The following is a 25607-nucleotide window of genomic DNA, read 5'->3' as shown; positions in this document are numbered from 1 at the left end:
TCTTGTTTGTTTAGTTTTTGCCTCACTCTTGCAAGGTGGTGACAACCTTCCCTCTGCATTTCTGTCTGAGTCTTTGGGACCTCATGGACTGTAGCCCGTCAGACTCTTCTCTCCATGGGATTTCCTAGGCAAGAATACTGGAGCAGGTTGCCGTGCCCTCCTCCAGGAGATCATCCTGACCCAGGGATCCTGTGTCTCCTGCATTGACAGGCAGATTCTTGACGACTGAGCCACCCACCTGTTCCCAATTAGAGAAAGATCTCATATGGATAGGAAGAGAAACCGTATAGGATGCTGAGGAGCTGTTGTGTGTTTATGCGTGCTTTAGAGTCGGGCACAGTGTGGCTGTGTGGCTTGTGTCCATGCCGAGGTAGAAGAAGGAGCAAAAACCCAGGTTGCTTCTAGTTCCCAAACCCAGATTCCCTGCCCTAGGAAGGATGGGGATATGGCTAATCTGACCTCAGAGGTGGAGTCCCACCCTCTTTTGTAACCCCACTCTCTTCTTAGTGATTCTGTCTCTGAAAGTGAGATGTAGGGACCAGGAGTGTCCTGAATAGGAAAGCAGATAATGACAGGGGAAATTACTGTTTATGCAGGTGTGCAAAGCCAGATGCCATAGCACCTACTTCCCAGAGGTGTTAGAGGTGAAGATGAAGATTTCAAGCTCACTTCTTGCCTTTCATACACATTTTTAAAAATATGTTAATTTCCAAATGTATGCAAAATTGAGAGTAACTACTCATGGCAACCCACTCCAGTACTCTTGCCTGGAAAATGCCATGGACGGAGGAGCCTGGTGGGCTGCAGTCCATGGGGTCGCTAAGAGTCGGGACACGACTGAAGTGACTTAACAGCAAACACTCATCCCGTTAGCTTCAACAAATGTCCACTCAAGACCAGCTGTATTTCATCTGTATCTCCCCCATCCCTCATACTATGTTATTTTTAAGGAAATTCTAGACAAGTTATCATTTTATCTCTAAATACTTTGTAAATATCTCTAAAAGATATGAGGACACTGAAAGAAATGTAGCCTGAGGATCAGCATCACTTTGATACAAATTAACCATCACACCTTAATATTAAATATCCAGTTGGTGTTCAGATTTCCCATTTGTCTAATTTTCTTTAACAGTTTATTGAAATCCGGATCTAAATAAGGTCCATTCACTTCCTCTGTTAATGTCTCTTAAGTCTCTTTTAACCTGTAGTTCCCCCTTTCACTCTTCTTTTTCTTGGAATATATTTGCTAGGCTTCCCTGGTAGCTCAGTGATAAAGAATCTGCCTGCCAATGCAGGAGATGCGGGTTCGATTCCTGGTCTGGGAAGATCCCTGGAGAAGGAAATGGCACCCACTCCAGTGTTCTTACCTGGGAAATCCCATAGACAGAGGAGCGTGGTGAAATGAGTCCATGGGGTCACAGAGAGTTGGACATGACTTAGCAAATGAACAGCAGCAGTATTTGCTAAAGAAACTAGGCTTTTCCATTAGGTTTCCCCACAACCTGGATTTTTTTGATTTCATTCCCTTCATTTAATGAGTTTCTCTGTCCCATGTTTTTTTTTTTAAAACTAATTCTTTATTTGTGTTTGGTTGTGCTGGATCTTCATTGCAGTGAGTAGGCTTTCTCTAGCTGCGGAGAGTAGCGGCTACTCTTTTTTGCAGTGCACAGGCTCTAGAATGCATAGGCTTCTATAGTTGTAGCATGAAGGCTTAGTAGTTGTGGCTCTTGGGCTTAGCTGCTCCGAGGCATGTGGGATCTTCCTGGACCAGGGCTTGAACCCGTGCTCCCTGCATTGGCAGGCGGATTCTTAGCCACTGCACCATGAGAGAGGACCCCCATCCCCGATTTTTTGTGTAAATCTGTGATTGGAAAAATTGTCTAGATTACGTTCAATAGCTGGTGGTCATTGCCTAGATCTGTTATTTCATTGGGGGTTGCAAATGGTGACATTCTAATACTCTCATTCCTTCTTCATTTATTAGCTGAAATACATCTATAACAGCAAAAAGACTTTAATTTATCAAATATTTGGTTACTCTGAGATACAGTTTATATAAGAAAGGTAGGATAAATGCTTGCTTCTTTCACTTTACTTTTCAATGTTCAAAATAATGAATTCATTCACTTGCATCCTTTCCAAGATTACCAGTGAAATAAAAGCTTTCTAGTATAATTAAGAACTCATGGATTTAAACATACTTGATGTGTTTTAGTCTATGTCCTTACCCTAATTGATGCTCACTCTGCCCCGTCTTTGCCAGAGGGAACTTGTTCAAATTGTCTCCTTAGGTCTTTTGACAAAATCTTGGCTTGATCCTTTCCTGATTTGCATACTATAAAATGTTCCAAGTTCTTCTTATGCACTTCCTCCTCCCAGACCTGGGTTTGGCCATGTCTCCAAGAAACACTGGCTCCTTTTAATGAGAAATGGTGTTTGGACACCACTCTTAGAGTTGGCTCTGCTAGTTGAGCTCTTTGCTATTGGATGAGTCATTCAATATAGAGAGATAGGAAATACTTCCCCTGTCCACCTAAAGATAAGATAAAATACATAGTGTGGTGAAGCTAATACTTCCAACTCAAATTTAGGACTGAAAGTCTTTCACTTCCCTGTATGCACCTTTTGTATTAACTGTTGTAAAATATGCACAGCATAAGATTGGCCATTCTGACAGTTGTTAGCTATCATTTCAGTGGCACTAAGTGCACCCACATGTCCACACGTCCATCACCACTTCCATCTCCAGAACTTTTTCATCTCCCCCAAATGAAACTCTGTATACATTTTCCCTCTTCCTCCCAGCCCCTGGCAACCACCATTCTCCTTTCTGTCCCTCGGAACTTGACCATTCTAGTTACCTCATGTAAGTGGAGTCATACAGTGTTTGTCCTTTTGGGTCTGGATTATTTCACACAGCACATGTCCACAGGGCCCATTCATGTTGTAAGCCTCTGCCAGAATTTCCTTCCTTTTTTGGCAGCACCACATGGCACATTGGATCTTAACTTAGTTCCTTGACCAGGGATTGAACCCATGCCTCCACATAGGAAGTACAGAGTCTTAACCGCTGGACAACCAATGAAGTCCCTTTTCTTCCTTTCAAATACTGAATAATATTCCATTGCACGGATAGACCACATTTTATTTATCCATTCACCTGTTGATGGACACTTGGGTCATTCTTCCTTTCGACTGTTGTGAATCGTGCTCTTTGCCCACAGATGTACCAAAATCTGAGTACCTGCTTTCACTTCTTTTGGGAATATACCCAGAAGTGGAATTGCTGGATCGTGTGGTAGTTGTGTGTGGTTTTTGAGGTACTACTATACTGATTTCCATGACAACTGCACCATTTTACATCTCTCATGCATCTTTACATCTTTAAATCCTTTCATCCGCATCAAGAATCTCACTCTCAAAAGCCCCAACAGAATTCCTCGTTTGCTTTATGCCATCCATAGAGTCTGAGAAATGCAGTATCGATGCTAACACTGATGCTTGGTTACTGAAACCTGCTCTGGCTGTTTCAGCCATTCTTTGCTTTGATTTTGGATTTACCTCCAGTATTTCCAGCCCTGGGCTCTGGGCTCTTGTGCAAGTATGTGAGCTGGTTGCTCCCAGCGATGTCCCCTGGCTCTTGCTCCCTGAGGAGTTCTCCACCCTGGAGGACCACTTGGGCATCTTGGATATCCCCCCACACACACATCTTGGACCTTTTCCAGGTGCTCCTATAGCCTGGTTCTCCTTTTGGGGTTGCCCAGATTGATACCATGAGACCAGATGTGGAAGGCCTTGAAAATCAGGCAGAGGAGTTTAGGGCTTTATGAACAGGAAAAGCATGATTGAAACAGTAAACTGAGAATATGTATACACAGAGGTACAACTTCCCAGGTAGGCTCAGTGGGAAAGAATCCATCTTCAACGCAGGAGACACAGTAGATGCAGGTTTGTTTCCTGGCTCGGAAAGACCCCCTGGAGGAGAGCGTGGCAACCCACTCCAGTATTCTTGCCTGGAGAATCCCATGGGCTGAGGAACCTGGCAGGCTGCAATCCATGGCGTCGCAAAAGAGTCGGACACGACTGGGTGACTTGGCACACATGGCCTCATTTTTCCTTCTATCCAAGTCATTTCATTCTGGCTTTTTAATGCAGACAACTTTGTTTCTTCTCACTCACCTTACCATGGAAGAACCAGAAGCAAACAAGGAATAATTAAAGAAATCAGGTTCAAGCTGCCTCTCAGTAGCCCAGAGGGAGCAGAGCTGGATCTTGTCATGAATGCACGAGAGCTGGGGTAGGGACTGGACTGGGATTCTCACTGTGGGCTCATCTCTGCAGGCAGCCTTTGACTCGCCCACAGACAGAATTCCTGAGAACTGTACACATCCAGCGTACTCAACCTGTACACAACCTGTCTATCCTTGGTGCTGTCTTTTAATTTGGATTATGGTTCTACTAGACTGGAAGTGTTTCCAGGGTAAGAATCCCACCTCACTTATTTTGCCATCCATGATACAATTACAGGGAAGATAATAAGTGAGTGTTCATTATCTGAAAAGATAAAATCAGGAACTCATCAGAGTCTGTGGCCCCTAAGGCTCACATTTTCGTACCTGCAGTCTGGCCCCACTGAGACTTTGCCTTAGAGGAGGGGATCATCCTTGTAAAAGAAACCTGAGAGGCAGAGGTCCAGGGAGGAGCATGGTCCCATGCGTGATCAGTTTTACAGGGAGAAGGACCTGGTGGGACTGGGTGTGGGAGGGGAGGAGGTTAAGGAGTTGTAAGAACCATGTTCAGGGGCTTCCCTGTTGGCCCAGTGGCTAAGATTCTGCACTTCTGATGCAGGGAGCCAGGATTCGATCCCTGGTAGGAGAGTCAGAGCCTACATGCTGCAACTGAGACCCAAGGCAACCAAATAAAGAATAAAAAAAAAAGAATCAGGCTCAGGCAGCCCAAACCTAGTAGGCCAGGGGAGAGAGGAGAGCGTAGAAAACTCCAGTGTTGTGCTGTCAGAGGTAACAGCAAGGCAACAGGGGCTCTAGGGGTGGGTCAGCGTACTGGACACGGTGGTCCTGAGGCATGGGGAGGGACGGGTCGTGGCAGGGGGCAGATGAGCCAGTCTGGAGTCTGGGATCATCACGGTTTGAAGCCTTGAGAACAGGAGAGAGCCCCCAGGGTTGTGGGGGGGGGGGTGGCTAGGCAGCACTGGCCTCTAGTGGAGTTGGGAGTGGTAACAGGTTAAGAGATGCCTGGCAAGAGGAACCAAGAAAGGAAGCTGAAAAGAAAAATCAATAGTTATGTGCTGTCCATGTTCACCTTGTAAAATTCACACGGCCTCATTCCTTGATCTTGTGATGCTCTGCTGAGCCCTGGTGGTGCCCTCTTTGACTTCCTAAATGTCCCCCCGACCCCCGCCACAGTCCAAGCCTTCGCATCCTCTCAGGGTTCTGGCCCTGGAGCCAGAACCATACAATCTCCCCCTGCCAGCGTATGGAGACTTGCAGAATTTCCCTCAGCAGATTTGTCCTTTGCAGCTCACTGAGTGTCTGAATATGTGCTTCTCCCTCCTCCTCACTGCGAATAGATTCCTTGAGATCCTTTTTAGAGAGCCTCTTAAGGCACCCAGGAGGGTTTTGTGTATACGGGTAACCGCCTCTCAACCTCATCATAACAAACGGACTCAGGAACTCAAAGATTCCCTGTAGAAACAAACTCTCCCATCAGACTCTGTTTAAAGGGCGTAAGTGCCTGTTGATTTGGGAGGCTGGTCTCTGCCTGCCTGAAGTGCTTCACAGAAGTGACAAGACACTCTCCTTCAGGGAATGTTGATATTAAGTTTCCTGCCCTGTGTAAACACATCTCCAGGAATGGCATTAATAAAGGGGACCCTTTTCCCAAGACAAAGCAGAAGGGGCAGTGGGGGGAGAAGGGCTGGGAGGACGGATCTGCTGGGCCAGGGAGAGCTGGCCGAATGCACCGTCTGACCAGCTGTTCCCAGTGAAGGCAGAGCCCATTAGCCAGTCCTTTTTTTGGCATGTTCGGAGCTCTTGCTTATATTTCGCATTGGGACCTCCATCTTTTTATTATTTGGTAGCTGATAACAGAGCGGCAGAAGAGGCTTGTGGCTGGGGGCACAAGTCTGGAGTCAAGACCCCGGATTTAAAATTCCAGCTCTACTACCCACTGCAGTGGTCTCCAGGGTTCACGTCCATTGCAGTGAATAGAAGCCACTTCATCGGGTTATTGAGAGTAACAGAAGTGATGTTCTTAAAGCTTAGCATCCATAAGTGTTAGTCATCAGTCACCTGTTAATAGATATTCACTGTGATCACTACGCAGATATTATTTCAAATAGGATTCTTTCAGTTCTACTAATGGAAGATTAGGTTGCCAGGTGGAATTAAATGGGAGTTTTGTAAATATTTGTTAGGAGTTACCATCTTTCTCTGTATTAGTGTACATTTAGGGATACAGTTGGACATATCCAGCTTAACATCTGATTTTTTTCTACATATGGGGGTGCATGTATGTAGTGAAGTGAAGTGAAAGTCGCTCAGTCGTGTCTGACTCTTTGCGACCCCATGAACTATACAGTCCATGGAGTTCTCCAGGCTAGAATACTGGAGTGGGTAGCCTTTCCCTTCTCCAGGAGATCTTCCCAACCAGGGATTGAACCCAGGTCTCCCACATTGCGGCAAATTCTTTACCAGCTGAGCCACGAGGGAAGCCCAAGAAAACTGGTGGGTAACCTATCCCTTCTCCAGGGGATCTTCCTGACCTAGGAATCAAACCAGGGTCTTCTGCATTGCAGGTGGATTCTTTACCAACTGAGCTGTTAGGGAAGCTGCGTGTACATATGCAGATGTTAATTGGGGTTGTAGGTACTTGGAGAATGACTTTTGTCAGAGCTTGGAATGTTTTAAAAATCCTTCTAAGGAAGTTGGAGCCAGGTGTTTGCCTCCATTGAGAGCTAAAAAAAAGGGAAAAAGAAAGAAACCCTTTCGGTTGCACTTAGAAAGGGAGAGAGTATATGCCCTGAGGAGGCCCAGACAGGGTCTGTCTCTGGGAATCTGACAGTAAGTGAGACCCCCTTCCTCATTGAGCCTCTTCAGTGGACTCTTCCCTAGAGTTCAAGTCCAGAATCACTTGGTTCACACCATCATGGTGCTAAGTTGTGTTTGCCAGAAAGCTGGGGGCAGGTCGCCTGCATGGTGGATTTCTGCCAGGAAATGTACCTATCCCATGGTGGCTGCTGGATTCTCAGCAGATTTGGTTAAGAATATGAGAAAAAGGAGGAATTGCATATTGGTGTTTTTTTTTTTTTTTTTAAGTAACCCAATATATGCATCTTCCTAGACATTCCTACCTCTGACTGGTTTGGGAGCTGGAATTGGGATCCAGGGTTCTCTGTACCTCTGTCTCTACTGTGGGAGTGATGTGGGCTTGGTGTCCCTCTCAGAAGAGGTGATCAGGCTGTCTGTAAGGTGAAAACTGCATTGTTGATATGGGCTTCCCTCGGCTTCTGATTCCTTTGTAAAAACAAGTGGATTGGAACCATATGCCTCATGTCTAGCTCCGACCCTCTGGGAGTCAGTGAGGGTGAAGTCTTGGGGTATGTGTAGGAGGGAGTGGATTTTAATGACTTTAGCACAAATAGAAATAGAGTGAAAAAAAAATAGAAACCTCTGAAGGATGATTTCTGCAGCTCCTGGCAAAAGCCAGGGGTCTTTGGCCCTTTCCTTAGGGTCTGAGGACAACAGCCCAGCAGAGGTCCAGGCAGCGAGGAGGAATATGAAGCCTGGGTCCCCATCCACATCCATGTCCAACCTGTCCAGTTGGTGAGCCATTTGGAGGAAGTCATGACATTTATTGGTGGCACTGAGGCCCAGCAGACACTCTGAGAGTGAAAAAAGGAAAAAGAAAATAAAACTAATGCAATAAATGGATATAAAATATATTCTGATATCCATGTGCTTGTATCTTGGTTTAGGAACAAATGTCTTCGTCTCTAGTGAAAAGTGGGAAAAAACTCATTCCCCCAACTTTAGAAATATTCTCAAATATGATGGAAATTCAAACCACATTGAGGGAAAGACTTTGAGAACTGATCCATACCTCTCAGATCTCTGGCTGGTGTAAATTTATTTACCTGGTAATAAAATAAATGAGATTGGAAGGGAAGAAGCAATGTTTTCATTATTTGCAGATGAAAAAATGGTCAGCTTTGGTAAACAAATATGTAAGATCACTGTGGAGAAAGCTATAAAACTTAAAGATGTATAAAAAAGGCATGAATAAATGGGAAAAGATATTGTGTTCTTGGATTGGAAAGCTTAGTGTTCTTTCTTCCAGATTCTCCCTCAAAGAAAATCTATAAATTTAATGCAGTCCCAACAAACATCCCAACAGGATTTCTTAAATACAACTTATCAAGATGATTATAAAATGTATATGGATGAGTTATTGTGCAAGAATAGCGAAGATAGTTTTTATGAATAAGATGTAAGAAGAGAGAACTTGTCCTGCCAGAAATCAAAACAAGTTAAAATAAACAGGTACTGGCGCAGAAATTAAGGCAATGATGTTCATTACAGCCCTGCTGTATGTAGCAGTAAAAAATTACTTGCTGAAAGATAGCCAGAGCATTAGGAAAGGGGAACCCAGGGTATAAAAAGACTGGCAGTAAGCAGTGGATCCTTTCAGATATCAAAGTGCAGCTAAACAACTGTGGGAATTATGGATTAGAATGTGAATGTCCTTTTACCATGTAAAACTGTAAATACTCTTCAAAGAGTGAGATAGATCTTCGTTGATGTTGTATGCCTAGTCGGGCAGTTGTGTCTGACTCTTTGCGACCCCATGGACTGCACCTACCAGGCTTCCGCGTCCATGGGAGTTTCCAGGCAAGAGTATTGGAGTGGGTTGCCATTGCCTTCTCCGAGTTATTTCCTCAGGGCAAGAATTCTTAAAGAGAATTTTTTTCAAGCTTTCTCTGGAGTCTAAAGAATATTGTGACCACACTGTCGAAAAGCCCTATTTTTCCGGGGTCATAAATTTAGACCAGATAATGCTCAAATTGGCCCTGATAACAAGGGCAGATTGATACCAGCAGGGATTGTCCCTCTGGGGGAGTGGGGATCTGAGTTTGATCAGCCCCAGGCTGTTGATTATAAGAGAAAGTCCTGGGCATAAGGGAACTTCAGTCCATTTTCCTATCCTATGTCAATAAAGATCTAATATTTTTAGGCCTTTTTTGGGGGGAGGGTGGGGGGTGTCCAAATACATGTGCTTCCATGAAGAAACTAAGCTGTAGAAAGGTCTGTATGGTGGGATCCCATTTGTGTTCAGGGCAGATGGCACTGTTCTTCCAGGTGCCCCTTCCTGGGGGAGGATTACATCTCCTACCCTGATAACATAGGCTTGCCTGTGAGACTTGCTTTGATCAAGGCCATGTGACTACAAGTCACTTGCGCAGTTTCCAGGCACAGGCTTTAAGAGTCATTATGTAGCATTGGCATCACTCTTTTTGCCCCTGCCATGAGACCAGCGTGACCCAGGTAGAGGCTGCACCGTCAGCCTGGGTCTCAGATTGAATCGAAGCACACACATACAGCAGAAATGCAGCCAACTTGCAACTGACTGACGTGTAATGTGAACGGCAGAAAATAATGCTTCAGTATAGTAAACCACTGAGATTCTGGGGTTGTTTATTACAGCATAACCTAGCAAAAGATGCCTGATACATTGTTAAGCAGCACCCAAGCCAAACATAAGAGTTTGTTGAATATATACAGTTTCTCTTTAATGCATCCATATTTGTTACAACTTTTAAAGCAGATGTGATTTGAGTACTACATTTCCATTCACAAAACTTGCTGGGTTACTTTTCAGAGGTTTTACAATGTGCCTTGGTAGGCTTATAATTTTGCTACTCTAAACAATGTTTTTCTTTGGAAACTAAGTCCTGTGGAAAGTTACTCCCATCAAGTTGGTTCAGTTTAACATGCTAATTTCTAGAGGTCTGACACATGCAGTGGATAACTACAGGGGATGGAAGGTTTTGAACAAGCCTAAGCAGAGTAACTTACATGCAGAGTACATCATGAGGAACACTGGGCTGGAAGAAGCACAAGCTGGAATCAAGATTGCCAGGAGAAATATCAATAACCTCAGATATGCAGATGACACCACCCTTATGGCAGAAAGTGAAGAAGAACTAAAAAGCTTCTTGATGAAAGTGAAAGAGGAGAGTGAAAAAGTTGGCTTAAAGCTCAACATTCAGAAAACTAAGATCATGGAATCTGGTCCCATCACTTTACGGGAAATAGATGGGCAAACAGTGGAAACAGTGTCAGACTTTATTTTCTTGGGCTCCAAAATCACTGCGGATGCTAACTGCAGCCATGAAATTAAAAGACGTTTACTCCTTGGAAGGAAAGTTATGACCAACCTAGGTAGCATATTAAAAAGCAGAGATATTACTTTGCCAACAAACGTACGTCTAGTCAAGGCTATGGTTTTTCTAGTGGTCATGTATGGATGTGAGAGTTGGACTGCGAAGAAAGCTGATCGCCGAAGAATTGATGCTTTTGAACTATGGTGTTGGAGAAGACTCTTGAGAGTCCCTTGTACTGCAAGGAGATCCAACCAGTCCATTCTAAAGGAGATCAGTCCTGGGTGTTCATTGGAAAGACTGATGCTAAAGCTGAAACTCCAATACTTTGGCCACCTCATGCAACAAGCTGACTCACTGGAAAAGACTCTGATGCTGGGAGGGATTGGGGGCCGGAGGAGAAGGGGATGACAGAGAATGAGATGTCTGGATGGCATCACCGACTCGATGGACATGAGTTTGAGTGAACTCCGGGAGTTGGTGATGGACAGGGAGGCTTGGCATGCTGTGATTCGTGGGGTCGCAAAGAGTCAGACACGACTGAGCGACTGAACTGAACTGAACTGGAGCGGAGAAGGCGATGGCAACCCACTCCAGTATTCTTGCCTGGAAAATCCCATGGACAGAGGAGCCTGGTGGGCTCCTCATCAGTCCATGGGGTCGCAAAGAGTCGGACACGACTGAGCGACTTCACTTTCACTTTTCACTTTCGTGCATTGGAGAAGGAAATAGCAACCCACTCCAGTGTTCTTGCCTGGAGAATCCCAGGGACGGGGGAGCCTGGTGGGCTGCCGTCTGTGGGGTCACACAGAGTTGGACACAACTGAAGCAACTTAGCAGCAGCAGCAGGACACATATATTTACCAGAGTAAAAGCATTCACATGAATTGTAAACATATTCAAGATCCACTGAGGGAAAGAGGAGACTGGGATGATAGGAATCAACAATCTGCAGTGCTTTATTTCTTTAAAAAATTGGAAGGAAATATGGTAAAATGTTAAGATTTAACAAAGCCAAGTGCTGGCTTCAAAAGTGGTATAATATTCTTTTCTTCTCAATTACTGAAATATTTCACATTTTTAAAAAAAATAAATTTTTGAACATGATGTACAGTATGAGGGTATTCATGTAAAGTAAGATTTCAATTTATACAAAGCCACGCCTATAATGTTCAGAGATACATATCTGTGTGTGTAAGAGGATAAACAGGAATTGGAAGAATATACACTGAATTCAAAATAGTGATTGGATAAGGGATGGTGATAAAAAATAAAAGGAATTGTTATATTATTTTTGGTACTTTTTATAATTTCTAAATATGAAAATTATAATTAATAATATAGAAAATGTCTGGAAATAGAAAAATTGTTAACCTCCATTGCTTCTGGGGAGCAGGATAGTGGTAATGGTGGAGACTTATCTTTCATGTGCCATCTTTCTGTACTGTTTGTATTAAAGCAATAATGATTTATACAATTTAGACATAAATATAGCCATAAATAAAATACATATATACGTGAATGGAAGGAGTTCCAATAGAGTGCCAAGTCAGATGATTCAAAAAGCAGGGAGTTAGAGGGGCTTCCCTGGTGGTCCAGTGGTTAAGAGCTCACCTTCCAGTGCTTGGGGTGCACGTTCAGTGCCTGGTCAGGGAGCAAAGATTCCACATGCTTCGTGGCCACAAAAGCAAAATATAAAACAGAAGCAATATTGTAACAAACTCAGTAAAGACTTTAAAAATGGTCCACATTAAAAAACAAAAAACCTAGGGAGTTAGAAATCATCTTTTCCAAATATTTTATTTCTGAGTTTTGGAGACCAAAGCAGGAGAGGTAAAGCTGCTGTTGGTGAATGTTTTGGCTTGTAATGCTTCTGGAGCTGGATCTCATTGCTCCCAGCCTATAAGTTTGGTAAATGTGGTTTGTGGTATTGAAGCAGTGGATGGATCTCATTCACATCGCTGGTAGACAGTCCTGGGGAACACTGCTGCAGCTACCCTTCTGCGCGCTCTGGTGGTTGGAGGGCCCCCTCTGGGCCACTGCGTGAGTGTCAGTGTATCGAGGGGGGTCTGGGGAAAGTCCGGGTCACCCTTTCACTCAGTCAGCTGCACCTCTCTGTCTTCATTTCACAATCCTAAATGAAATTTCCATTGAAGAACGGGTTCTGCAGCTTAAAAAACCCCAAATGACAGGAAAATCACTGTCAGAGTCGTTTATACATTTGATCTGATATTAATCTGGATAATTTTTGAACTAGGAAGGACTTTGATATGTGGTCTAAGACTCCCCATTTTACGAAGAAGATCCTAAACATAGATGCATAAAGTGTGTGCTATCTGGGTCCATTGCCTGGGAGGAACACAGTCTCCTGGCCCTACTGTAAGTGATCTTCATCCTTCTTTTTGTTTTATGTTAAGTGAACGCAAAGCTAAACAGAGCCCTCTTGACTCTCCTTAGAATCCACGTTTCATGCAAAAAGCTTGCAGGATAACTAGGTGGATTAGCGGGAGAAGAAAATATAAACTGCTGGTGATTGAATTTAACCTGGGTTTGATTAAATAATCCCCAAGAAACCCCCAGAGGAGGAAAGTAGTCCCATGTATACAGCGCTGCACCTTAGCTCCCCTCCCCTTCTAAAAGGCGTAAATCTCCCTGAAATGCCTCCCTAGCATTCAGAGCAATAAAGAGGTCACATTATATCTCCATAAATCTCCCCGGCTGGCTGGCTGGCTGCTGCCATTCCAGGAGGTGAAAGGGAAGTTGTTTTCTTTTGACGGCCACTGGGCTGGAAGGAAAAGGCTTTTCCCTCCAGACCCATTGTCTGGATCCCTGAGGGAGCTGGTCTGGCAATTTGTTCAGTATTTCCTTTCCGTCCTTCCAACCTGTCACAAACTTGAAGAGAGGTTGCAGAGTCAAACGGGCCCAGACTGGCCTGGTGTAAGTCTCCTCCTGCGGCCCTGATAAAGGGCCTGGCCATAGCGCCTTCTCCGTCTTCCTAATTAATAAAAGGAACAGGATCTAAACAGGCAGTGTGCATGGGTATAGCCTAGCATTAGAAACCAAGCAGGATTCGCCAGGGGCTGGGACCTGAGCTGGTCGAGAAGACTGGACTTGGGGGTACCTTGGGATAAGAACTGGGGTGCTCTGAGAGATGACAGTGGGTCAGTTAGACTGAGAACCTGCTTGGGAAATGGTGGGAGATAAGTTGCTCTGATGGGGAATCAGAAAAAGGAATCTTCCCTGCTCTAAATTAAAAACATCACTACATGAAACAGTGGTGATGCTGGTGGGGGCTTATTACTTGCTTTATTGCTTTATTTAGCCTATAAAAGAATTATTTAATCGCAATGAGGAGATAAATTAACATAGTTCAGTATTCAAAAGGCTCACAAGGGAATGCAGTTGAGAAGTACTCCTGAGTCACCAGATTATAGTCTCCCTGGAAGCAGTCAGTATCCTTAGTTTTTTGTCTGTCCTCCTAGAGATACTTGGTGTGCGTACAAGCAAATGTTGTGATAGTTGCAGGTGAACAGGGAAGGGCCTCAGCCTTGCGTATACATGGATCCATTCTCCCCCAAACTCCTCTCCCATCCAGGCTGCCACATAACACTGAGCAGAGTTCCCTGTACTATACGGTAGGTCCTTCCTTGTTGGTTACCCATTTTAAATATAGCAGTGTTAGACGCCTCTTCTTTTTTAAGAGAGTCTTCTATGCTCTGTTCTGTACCTTCTAATATTTCATAGCATATTTTGTCAAGAATTCCTTGCTGCTGCTGCTGCTAAGTCGCGTCAGTCGTGTCCGACTCTGTGAGACCCCATAGATGGCAGCCCATCAGGCTCCTCCGTCCCTGGGATTCTCCAGGCAAGAACCCCAGAATGGGTTGCCATTTCCTTCTCCAATGCATGAAAGTGAAAAGTGAAAGTGAAGTCGCTCAGTCGTGTCTGACTCTTAGCGACCCCATGGACTGAAGCTCACCAGGCTCCTCCGTCCATGGGATTTTCCAGGCAAGAGTACTGGAGTGGAATTTCTTCTCTGAAAGAATTCCTTATCAGTGTATAAAAGATTTTCATTCTTTATGGCTACACAGCACACCCTCATTGAGTTAATAACAGTTCCATATTGATGAAATATAAGTTGTTTTCCCAATCCTCTGCTGTTGCAGGAAAAAAAAAAAAATGCCACATTAACTGTGCTTGTACGTGAACCATTTTATGAAAGTACCAGTGCATCCACGGGATAAATTCCTGGAAGTGGAGTTTCTCGATCAAATGCACTTGTGTTTATACTCTTGCCAAGATATCCTCATGTTGCCCACCTCCCTATCCCTGTGTCCTGCTCTCCATCAGTGTCCGGACTGTGTGTTTACCCACAATCCTCTCCAGGGCACAGTTAGGTGACTGAGGCAGGCTGGCAGGGGGCCTGGACTCTGGGGAGCCAGAACCAGCCCCGGACTTCGTTCACAGCGAGATTGGCAGGCAGCTTTTGACTAGCTTGTCACGTGCGTGCCTGTACTTGTTGGTCCTGCACACTGTGGAAATGACCTTCCTCTCTCCTTCTGTGGAAAGAATAGCCTGTGCCTTAGTGGCTACCTGAGCCCAGAGAGGGATACCTGAACCCTGAGGTCTGTGTGCAGAAGGCATTTGGTCATTGGAATGGGAGGATCCTGAGAAATTGAGGGAATGAAGTCGACATCTCCAATCCCCTGGTGCCTAGGCAGAGATGCTTCTGAAAGTTAAATTAAACATGATATTAGTTATTTTGCAACAGCCTTATTAATATGCATTATGTAAGTAATATGTAATGTACAGGCTGTAAATTTCACTCATTTAAAGTGTACACTACCGTGGATGGTAGTATATTCACAGAGCTGTGTGTCTATCTCACAGTCAGCTTGAGAACATTTTCATCACTCCATGAAGAACCCTGTACCTATCAACAGGCATTCCCATTACTTCTCCCCCAGCCCCTGGCAACCACTAATCTACATTCTGTGGATTCTGACCATTTCATATGAATGGAACCATGTACTCTGGTCTTTGTGACCAGCTTCTTTCACCGTATTAATGTTATTTTTAACCATCCATTTCCCCTGAGCTCAGGGATTTCACACTGCTGTTCCCTCTGCTTCCAATACTGTTCCCCCAAATACACAGATACTTGCTTAATTAGCTGCTGATTTAATGAATTTTGAACTGTTACAGGAAGAGAAAATTCTTAACATAGTCTACTGTCATTAAAAAAAATCAACTCAAGTTTTCTTTTCTTTTTTTTACTGTATCTTAGTTTTCTTACTCATTCCCCTACCAGTGAATATTTGAGTTGTTGCTAGTGTTTTGCCATTAACACCTAAAATATAAATATTTCTCCCTTCCTGTCTGTCTCTCTCTTTCTCTCTGGGAGCATTGAGGAGTCTTTTTGATGTATTTTAATGAATTACTAGAGCAATTTTATCACTAGAGTTGGTTGATTTTTAATGCATTTCATGAAGTACTTTCCCATATCCATCCATCCATACATCCAGATGGATGTATAATATACATATATGTGTATATATATATATATATACACACACACAGATGGATGTATATGTACACTATGTATATATGTGTATTTATATCTAGGAGAACTTGTGGCCCTGTGTAGATAATTCCCTCAGCTGAATTATGATGTGTGTCCAGGAACTTGGATCTCAGTGACCAGGCAATCAGGCAGGCCAGGAGCAGAGTCTTCAGATGAACACTATGCTACTGGTGTGACTGCTGCCTCATTGAATGCTTTGCTGCTGCTGCTGCTAAGTCACTTCAGTCGTGTCCGACTCTGTTACCCCATAGACGGAAGCCCACCAAGCTCCCCCGTCCCTGGGATTCTCCAGGCAAGAACACTGGAGTGGGTTGCCATTTCCTTCTCCAATGTGTGAAAGTGAAGTCGCTCAGTTGTGTCCGACCCTTAGCGACCCCACGGACTGCAGCCTACCAGACTCCTCCATCCATGGGATTTTCTAGGCAAGAGTACTGGAGTGGCTTGCCATTGCCTTCTCCCCATTGAATGCTTTAGGGTGCTGGATTTTGAAATCTGTTCAGTCAAAATGTTCTGAGTTTCTGTTGTGTGCCAAGCACTGCAGATGAAGTGAACCGGCCTGAGAACAGCATGGGGCTGGGGAGGGCAAAGATCAGGTCACAGAATGTTCTGGAAGCTTAGATGACTTACTCACCAACTTCGGACCTTGGTTTCTTCCACCGAATGTCCACATAGTCACCCAGACATCTCTTCTAGTTTTCAAGACTTGTGTGCCCACCCTCCAGGAGCCAGCACAAGAGTTCCAGGATGAGGGGGTGCTCAGAGCTTACCAGGCACAGAGAAGGAATGGGGCTGTGTTTTGGGCTCAGTACCCAGAGTCCAGGGAAGCAGCAAATATTTTCAGTGGCCAATGCCCACCCAGGGCTCCTGTGGCTGTAGCTGAGCCAAAGTCTAAACCCAGCCTGAACCCGGGGAGCTGGGAAATGTCAGTGGCCAACTAGGGAACCCAGCATTCAGAGCAGTTTAGGGCACCTCCTTCCTTGCACTCTGCATGCACCTTGTTTGGGAGGTGGTGACACAGGGGAGAAACCAGTGTCTGGGGGACCCTGGGGGAGTAAGTGTGTCACGGTTGTAGGTCTTATTCCTGAGTTCTGCCAAGAATGGCCATAAATCTCATGTTAAGCCAGTTACCTGATGTGAACAGCCAACTTATTGGAAAAGACGCTGATGCTGGGAAAGATTGAAGACAAAGGAAGAGGGCGGCAGAGAATGAGATGGTTGGATGGCGTCACTGATCCGGTGGACATGAACCTGGGCAAAGTCAGGGAGAGAGTGAGGGACAGGGCGGCCTCGTGTGCTGCAGTCCACAGGGTGGCGAAGCGTTGGACACGACTGAGCAACTGAACAATAACAAAACAGTAACCCAGAATAACTAGTAACAAGCACCTTTCCCTCAGAAGTGTTCTGCTGTGAATAATGAGTTATGTGGTATCCGAGCCAGTCCACTGGGGGCGGGGGGCAAAGAGGAGGAGCCGTTGGTTCCAGGTTTAGAGGCTGGGAGCTGCAGGACAGGGTGTCTGTTGGATGCAGCAGCTGACAGAGACCCAGGCTAGTCCTCACTCGTGTCTGCAGGGTTCTTCCCCAGGCCCCTTGGGGAAGACTCTGGGCAGCTCACCCACTGGGTAAAAATGGACAGGAGATGGGGAGGGAGAGCCCACAGAGGACCGGAAGACCACTGGGCAAAACAGTGTTTGTAAAGACATATATTGTTAGAAGGATAAAATATCAACATTAAGAAGAGTTTTAAAATTGAAATTAAAACACAACACAATCTTTTGAGTGTCTCTTTCTTTGTTTATTTGTCTACTTTGAAGGCAGTTTCCCAAGCCCATGCATCACAAGTGGAAAGGGGCCATTGTGACTCTCTCCCAGGAGTCTACGTGTGTTTCACTTACAGATACAGCAAGCAAAGTAGTATTCTCAGAACCTAACACCACGGATAATCATGAGGCAGTCTGTATCCTTCATGGACTTAAGCTTGCACAATGCAGGCAGCTCAGGACATCATGCTCACCAAGGATCAACTGTGAATTCTAAAGCACCCAGAGGGCTTCCCTGGTGGTTCAGTGGTAAAGAATCCACCTGCCAATGCAGGAGGTACAGGTTTGATTTCTGATTCAGGAAGATCCCACATGCCATGGAGCAACTGAGCCCACGCGCTATAACTGTTGAGCTTGTGCTCTAGAGCACAGGAGACGCAACTACTGAGCCCACGTGCCGCAACTATTGAAGCCGTCGTGCCCTAGAGCCCGTGTTCCGAAACAAGAGAAGCCACCGCAATGAGAAGCCTAAGCACTGCAACTAGAGGGAAGTCCCCGCTCTCTGAAACTAGAGAAAAACCCGCACAGCAACAAAGACACAGCCAAACAAATAAATAAAATTTTAAAGCTCCTAGAAATGTCTTCCATGTTAGTGACTACCCCTTCAGTCATGGGGAAATCTTTACACTGCAATTATATCCCTATACCTGGGGATTCTTGAGGGTCATAAAGAGGCAGGCCAGAAGGCATTTCCCAAGCTGGTGTGTTGAAGGGCATTGAAACGCACGTGCCTTGAGATGCTTCTGTGATGCAAGTAAGCTGGGTAAGCAGGCATACATGGGTGCTGGACTTCTTATGGTCCTCGCTGCTAACATGTCATGTCATGACTGTCTTTCACATAGTGATTTTTAAATTGCTCATGTTCAAAAATCACTGTCTGCTACTGGGAGGAAACTCAGGCCCCTGACAAGATGGTAAAGCCATCCATCTGCCGGCAGGACCTGGTGGAACTCTGGGCCCATGGTTAAGAGACTGGCCAGTCTTTCTGGGTTGCAATCTGAGTTCCTCTATTTACTGAACAGGACTTAACTTCTCTGAACCCCACTAACATACCTCTTTCTGGGCTTTCCTCCCACTCTGCCCCTGCTGTGAACGCAGACCAAGTAGGAACGGAGGCAGGTACTTGGGAGCTTGTAGAGTTTCAAGAAAGGATCAGTTGGTCCACAGAATGGAAAGGCTTGCCTCTTCATACAGCTTCTTCAGTGTCATCATTGGTTGCCCCACGGAGTCTTTCTCTGTGTGATGTGTCATTTTTCTCAACATATTCAGTTCAGTTCAGTCACTCAGTTGTGTCTGACTCTTTGCAACCCCATGGACTGCAGCACGCCAGGCTTCCCTGTCCATCACCAACTCCCAGAGCTTGCTCAAACTGAAGTCCATCAAGTCAGTGATGCCATCCAGCCATCTCATCCTTTGGCATCCCCCTCTCCTCCTGCCTTCAATCTTTCCCAGCATCAGCGTCTTTTCCAATTAGTCAGTTCTTCACATCAGGTGGCCAAAGCATATTAAGCAGTATTAATTCTTGGCAACATGCAAATATTTTCCTCCAGTTTATCATAGCAAGAGGTCGTTCTTTCTTTCCTCCTTTCCTTCCTTTCTCCCTCCCTGTTTTTGGTGCTTTTGTTCCTTCCTTTCAGGATGTCCTTGATTGCTTGTGATTTTTTTCTTAACCTGACTCATTCTTTAACTCTCACCTCAAACCCAAAGCTAGGCTCCTTGGTAAATGCTACTGGAGTGTGTATATGTGTTGGTGGAAATCTATTTCCAGTACAATTACAATATTCACCTGAAGAAAAGTTTAAAGGTCTCTCATATTGCTCAGTGGCTATTAAGAAATGTAGTTCAGGGACTTCCCTGGGGGTTATGATTCTGTGCTTCCACTGCACGCGGCATGGGTTCGATCCCTGGTCCAGGAGCTAAGATCCTGTAAGCCACACGGCGTGGCAAAAAAAAAGTAGGAAGAAAGGAAAGAAAGAAAAACAAATGTAGTGGGTCACATGTTTCTTACAGATTCTTCTCAACTTCCTTGTTTGTAAATTTCTAAAGCTATCCCACCCCTCATGGGTCAGGGTTGGGATGCAGTGAGTACTCTCTGTGCCCCTCCTGTATGCCCTGCTGGGCACTCAGAGGCGGGGCCCCCAGTTCCCGCTCTGCAGGGCAGCTCCAGCCCCACCCAGCGGGAGCTGCTTCTGTTTAGCAGGAGCTTCCAAAATAGGTGCTCTTATCCTGCCAGCCAGCTGGTCGCTGCCTGAGCTGTGTCTGCCCTCCCCGCCCGGCTGCCTGTCACCGGCCGGGCCTGATGAAGCCCAGAAGACCGAAGGCTCAGTCGCTGCCCAAAACCTCGGGATCTGTTTGCCGCTCGTGCCTCAAACTGAGGCGCCAGCCCGGGGACAGAGCCTGACCTGTCAGGAAATCCAGGCACAGTCTCCGCTGAACTTTGGACTGGGGTTCAGCAGGGGACGTCTGGGTAGGGCTGGATGTCCTGAAGCCCCTTTGGCTCTGTGCCGTCTGTGGGTGGCCCCTCCACTCTCTTCACCCGGCCTGGCTTCGCACCACTATGGCCTTGACTTTGCACCACTGAATTGGCACTCTGGGCGTGGGTAATTTCCATTGTGTTTGTGTGTCTTCCCTCCCCAGATAGACTGCAGAGTGACCTGGGACAGCTGAGGATGTGCTGGGGGGTGGGGGTGAGTGGTGGGGCCTAGTGATGCAGCCCAGGCTTCACTGCAATTTGTCACATTTAATAAAATTATTTGCTTTGAGTTGTGCATCCCCAGCTAGAGCAAGACAACTTTGGGCAGAGATTTTTGCCCCAGTTTTGCCTAATATTGGCTTCCCTGGTTGCTCAGACAGTAAAGACTCTGTCTGCAATGCAAGAGACCTGGCTTTGATCCCTAGGTTGAGAAGATCCTCTGGAGAAGGGAATGGGAACCCACTGCAGTATTCTTGCCTGGAGAATTCTTGCCAGGGACAGAGGAGCCTGGTGGGCTACAGTTCTTGGGGTCACAAAGACTTGGACACGACTGAGCAACGAACACTTCCACGTTTTACACTTTGCCTGATACATCTCTATGTCCAGCACTTGCTTCAAAGGCAAGCAGAGCAGACACACACACAGAGTATATATCTGGGCTCGGGTGCCCCCACCAGAAACACAGGCATCTGATAGACTCAGCCTCTGAGGACTGAGGGAGAGGAGCGTCTCTTCCCTCCCAGCTCTGGCTCAAGACCCAGCAAGTGGTAGCCCCCCTGAAGAGGGAAGGCATGAGGGGCACCTTTGCAGCAGAGCAGAGCCAGCTTTGCAGCTCCAGCCCAGCGGCTGGCATGAACGTGGCCAAGTCCATCAGCCTGAGTGCTCTCTCTCTGGCTGTAGGGAGACAAAACAGCTTTCTCGCAGTACTCAGTGGATGTTGCCAACTGTGATCCCGGTCTCTGAGTCCTCTCACTTCTCCCCCACCACCTCCCCTCTCTTCCTCTCCCATCAGCCCCTCTCCCAGCCCTGACTTGCTGGCCAGCCTGTGGGTGGGTTCCCCAAGATTGATGGAGCCGGCCAGGAGAGGTCAGCTCCCAGCCAGTGTTTGCGTCAGCTAGCCATGGGGGAAGTCAGGGTGGGATCCTTCAACCTCCTGGCCCACATTTTTCTTGCAGGCACTTGGGTGGGCGTAGTCTGCCTTAATTCCTAGGAATATCCGTACTATTAATAAATTGGACGCAGAACAAACCAGGTTTGGTTTGCGCCCCTCCTTTAAAACATTTTTTTTAATTGGGCATGGATGGAAGTGAGGAGTTAAATCCCCATTCCTGGGGTGAGGGCTTAATTCATTTTCTGCTTTTGGTTGCTAAAATGATCATGAATTAAGAGTTCCCATAAGGAGCAGCCCAGACCAATCAACCTGCCTGCAACTTCACTCTGCCTATGAGTCTCAAACTGGGTCAAGTCTAAGAGCGATATACCTTACAGTTGAGAAAAGGTCAGATTCCCAAATCTAGCTCTTCTGTGGAGAAGGCAATGCAACCCACTCCAGTACTCTTGCCTGGAAAATCCCATGGGTGGAGGAGCCTGGTAGGCTGTAGTCCATGGGGTCGCTAAGGGTCGGACACGACTGAGCGACTTCACTTTCACTTTTCACTTTCATGCATTGGAGAAGGAAATGGCAGCCCACTCCAGTGTTCTTGCCTGGAGAATCCCAGAGACGGCGGAGCCTGGTGGGCTGCCATCTATGGGGTCGCACAGAGTCGGACACGACTGAAGTGACTTAGCAGCAGCAGCTCTTCTATCTGTTCCCTCTCCCAAAATCCCAGCCCCCAGTTTCTCGCTGGTGGTTCCCACTCTCTCCCAACCCCTCCAGCCCTGACAACAACCCATCATTGTTATCTCACTGGTGTTTGCAGACCTCTTTACAGCCATTGTTGTGAGTTTTTTTTCCTCTTACTTGCAAAGTACTTTACAACTTTTATTACAAGTCTTTCCTCTGAATGTGGGGTAACACTGGTCCACTTCTGAGAGCTGGATTCCCATTGCCTTTCTAAGTGGTTGGTCCAGATCCCAAGATGCCCAGCACTGGGTGGGTGGGGCTTTTGGAAGTCAAGGCCATGGCCATGGCCTTCCTCATTAGAAATCAGGCTGCTGCCCACTTGCCCTCGGGAAGTTCCACCCAGGGCACGTCTATGTAATGAGGTGGTTGTTACCAAGGTTCACACAGATGTTAGTGCTGGTTTGGGGCTCCCAGCCTGTCACCTCCCACCTCCCCCAGAGTAGGAGCTAAGCAGCAGTGTTTGAACGTTCTTTCCCTTCTTCAGTCCATCGGGTTCCTGCTTGTGTCAGATGTAAGACAATAAAAGGTCCCTTCCCCCATGGCATAGTGGGAATCGCTGCAGATGATCAAAAATTTTTGTTTTCTTATTTTTTTTTATCATATTGAAAAGCTAAGCAATTATAACATTTCAGAATGATGCTTTCAAAAGTGAAAAAGCCATACAACTTATTAGCCTAATAGAAGCCCCTTCCTGGTGGTCTCAGCTGCCGTCACAGCGTATAGGATGTTTTGCAGGTTGCATTTTTTATTTAACATGGGAGGGAGGCATTTTTCTCTGTCATTAGGTTGTCTTTGTCATAATCATTTACATTTGTGTAACATCCCATTGAGTAGGTCAGATGACAAGATCTGGTAGAAGACATGGAGACTGTACCCATTTGGAGGTATGGCAGGTTGTAGGCAGATGCGGTACCTTTACGATGCTTTCAGGAAGCTCCTCCTTAACAGCTTTCCTTTGGCTGATGTTGTAATGCCTGACTCTTCAATCTGGGTCAGAATTCTGCGTCTTCTACCCTAGACAAGCAGTTTTTGCCACCATAATACCCAACTTGCTTAAGATATGTGCCCCAGAGCTTCCCTGGTGGCTCCGTGGTAAAGAATCCGACTGCCAACGCAGGAGACATGGGTTCCATCCCTGGTCTGAGAAGATCTCACATGCCGTGGAGCAACTGAGCTCATGTTCAGCAACAAGAGAGGCCACTGCAATGAGAAACCCAAGCCCCCACTCTAGTGCGCTGCAACTAGAGTAGCCCCCACTCGCCACAGCTAGAGAAGGCCCTTGTGCGTCAATGAAGACCCAGCACAGCCAAAAAAAAAAATTTTTTTTTAAAGATGCATGGCCCAAATGAGTTCAGTTATTCTGTTACATTACTGATACTCTGGCCCAGTTTGCCCAACTAAGGCATTAGTGTTCATAGCTCCTATGACCTCTATCAGAGTGCTTAAATAGCAGGTACTCAGTAAATATTTGTCAGTGACAAATACATACTCGCCGACCTCCAGTGCCTTTCCCCAGCCTATAAAATAGTTGCTTGTCTGTGTAACCCATTCTGTGTGGCAGGTGAGAAGGTGTTTCTAAGGCAAACCTTGGTGTTGGGTTCTCAACTCGTCAGGCTAGTAACCAGCAGAGAGGCTGGAGCTGCTCAGGAGGCTCCTGGGATAAGACCCTGTCTGGGATGTGAAACAGTAAGTGTGAAGAGAAAAGGGAATGTCCCCTCCACAAAAAGAGGAATGGATTGAGAGCCCTCAGTTTGTGCAGCCTTCTTTAGATGAACCGGGACATAGGAAACAGGTTGGTTTGCTCATCTTTAAAAGGGAAAGAGTGTGAATCTTTATCTGTGAGGGGCACATTCTGAAATATTTATGAGTGAAATGGCAGAAAGTCTGAGATTTTCTTAAAAAAAAAATCAGGTAGGGAAAGTGGGTGGAGGTATACATGAGACAAGATGGGCCGAAAAATGTTGAAAGCTGGATGGTAATTAAATAAGAGTTCGTTTTCCTGTTCAGGCCACCTTTGGGCCTGAAAAGAAAAAAGAATAATTGAGTTGTGCTGGGTTTGGAATGGGAAGGTGCTGTCGAAAGCCCTCTGTCCAGTTAGACCCGAATGAGGAGTATCAATTTTGAGGCTGTAGTGCCATCTAGTGTTGATTGTAAACACGCTACAAATGGGCACATTGCAAGCGCCTCTCCTTGGTCTGAGGGCCTTTTATGAGCTCCCTTGGCCTTTCCAGCCCTCTCACCAGAAGGCTAGGCCAAGGGAGCAGGGCAGCCAGGCAAGGGTGGGGTGGCAGGGTGCCCTGCAGGTTGTTCACGCCTCCCCCGGGTTTGGGAAAGGAAGCTGAGTACAGGAGTCATGTCCTGTGGGGCTCTGAAGGCAGGTGACCTTGCTGGAGGGTTCTCAGTGTGACCTAGGTGCAAAAATAGCCTCTCTCGTGACTGTGTGTGCTCAGCTCCCGAGACTGAGCACACAGTCCCTCACACCTGCACACTGTTGACTCACAGTTACCTGTTTGCAGGTGCAAATGACTGTTTGTGTACCCAGAGTTGGGGGGAGGGCCCCCACCATCCTTTTCTCTCTTAGCTCATGTTCCCTTAGAGCAGGTAGTGGGGTCACAGAACTGACAGAATGTGAGACCTTAACCCCCAGAGCAACGGGGCTAAGTCCTGATGGCAGAGAAAGGTGTTACCCTCCTCCTCAAGTCTCCCCGTGAACTAGAGAAAAATCCACTCTTGCTTCTCATAGTAGGATGAGAACAATCTGGACACCAGAGTGGCTGTATTTAGGGATAGAAGATTAGAATATAAAATTTTTCAAAATCGGAAGCAATACAGACGGAGTCAGAGAGACTTCTGGGAGTTCTCAGCCAGGTTTTATATTGATAACAGGAAATAAGAAAACTGGCCCAACCTCTCTCAGCAGGATGACACAAGTGAACTGTGTCAACTGTTAAATTCTATAGACGTTAGGACTTCCTTGGTGGTCCAGTGGTTAAGACTTTGAGCTCCCGATGCAGGGAGCTTGAGTTCAATCCTTGGTCAGTGAACTAGATCCCACATGCTACAGCTAAGACCTAGCATGGCCAAATCAATCAATAAGTAAATATTTTTTAAAATTCTATAGACAGTGGAAGACAAAGGTGATGGGAAGGGAGGGGCATGTAAGTGAGTGCAGGGGATTGGCCGGGATAGCCATGTCCCTGTGGATGGGTTCCACTCTAAGGCATCATTGCTCATAATATGCACCTTTATTTCTTTGTTCCAATAAGCAAGAAAAATGTCAAATTATGACATAGCATAATCATACAGATACTGAAATGAGAAAAATGAATTACAACCTTCTCATGCAGGGAAGTTTGAAAATTTCAAGAGCTTTCAAAAAAGAGAGTCCCTTTGGCTCAGTAATTCTATATCTAGGGGAATATCCTGAGAAATAACCAGAAATGCTAAGAGTAGTTTACAGAATGAGCTGGGTCTACAAAAATCAGAAACTGGGT

General features: G+C 45.9%; 1 protein-coding gene across 2 annotated transcripts in view; it reads left to right on the top strand.

Annotated features, from left to right (window-relative positions):
* Positions 1 to 25607, top strand: part of GATA4 (GATA binding protein 4) — a 48337-nt gene that overhangs the window by 14360 nt on the left and 8370 nt on the right. The gene's annotated exons all lie outside the window — the stretch shown is intronic.

This window comes from Moschus berezovskii, chromosome 7 (assembly GCF_049115385.1).
Source record: "Moschus berezovskii isolate FMDL1 chromosome 7, NW_MosBer_1.0, whole genome shotgun sequence".
Classification (NCBI taxonomy): Eukaryota; Metazoa; Chordata; class Mammalia; order Artiodactyla; family Moschidae; genus Moschus; species Moschus berezovskii.
The sequence above is the reverse complement of the archived record's forward strand: the minus strand, read 5'-3'. Positions and strand labels throughout refer to the sequence as shown.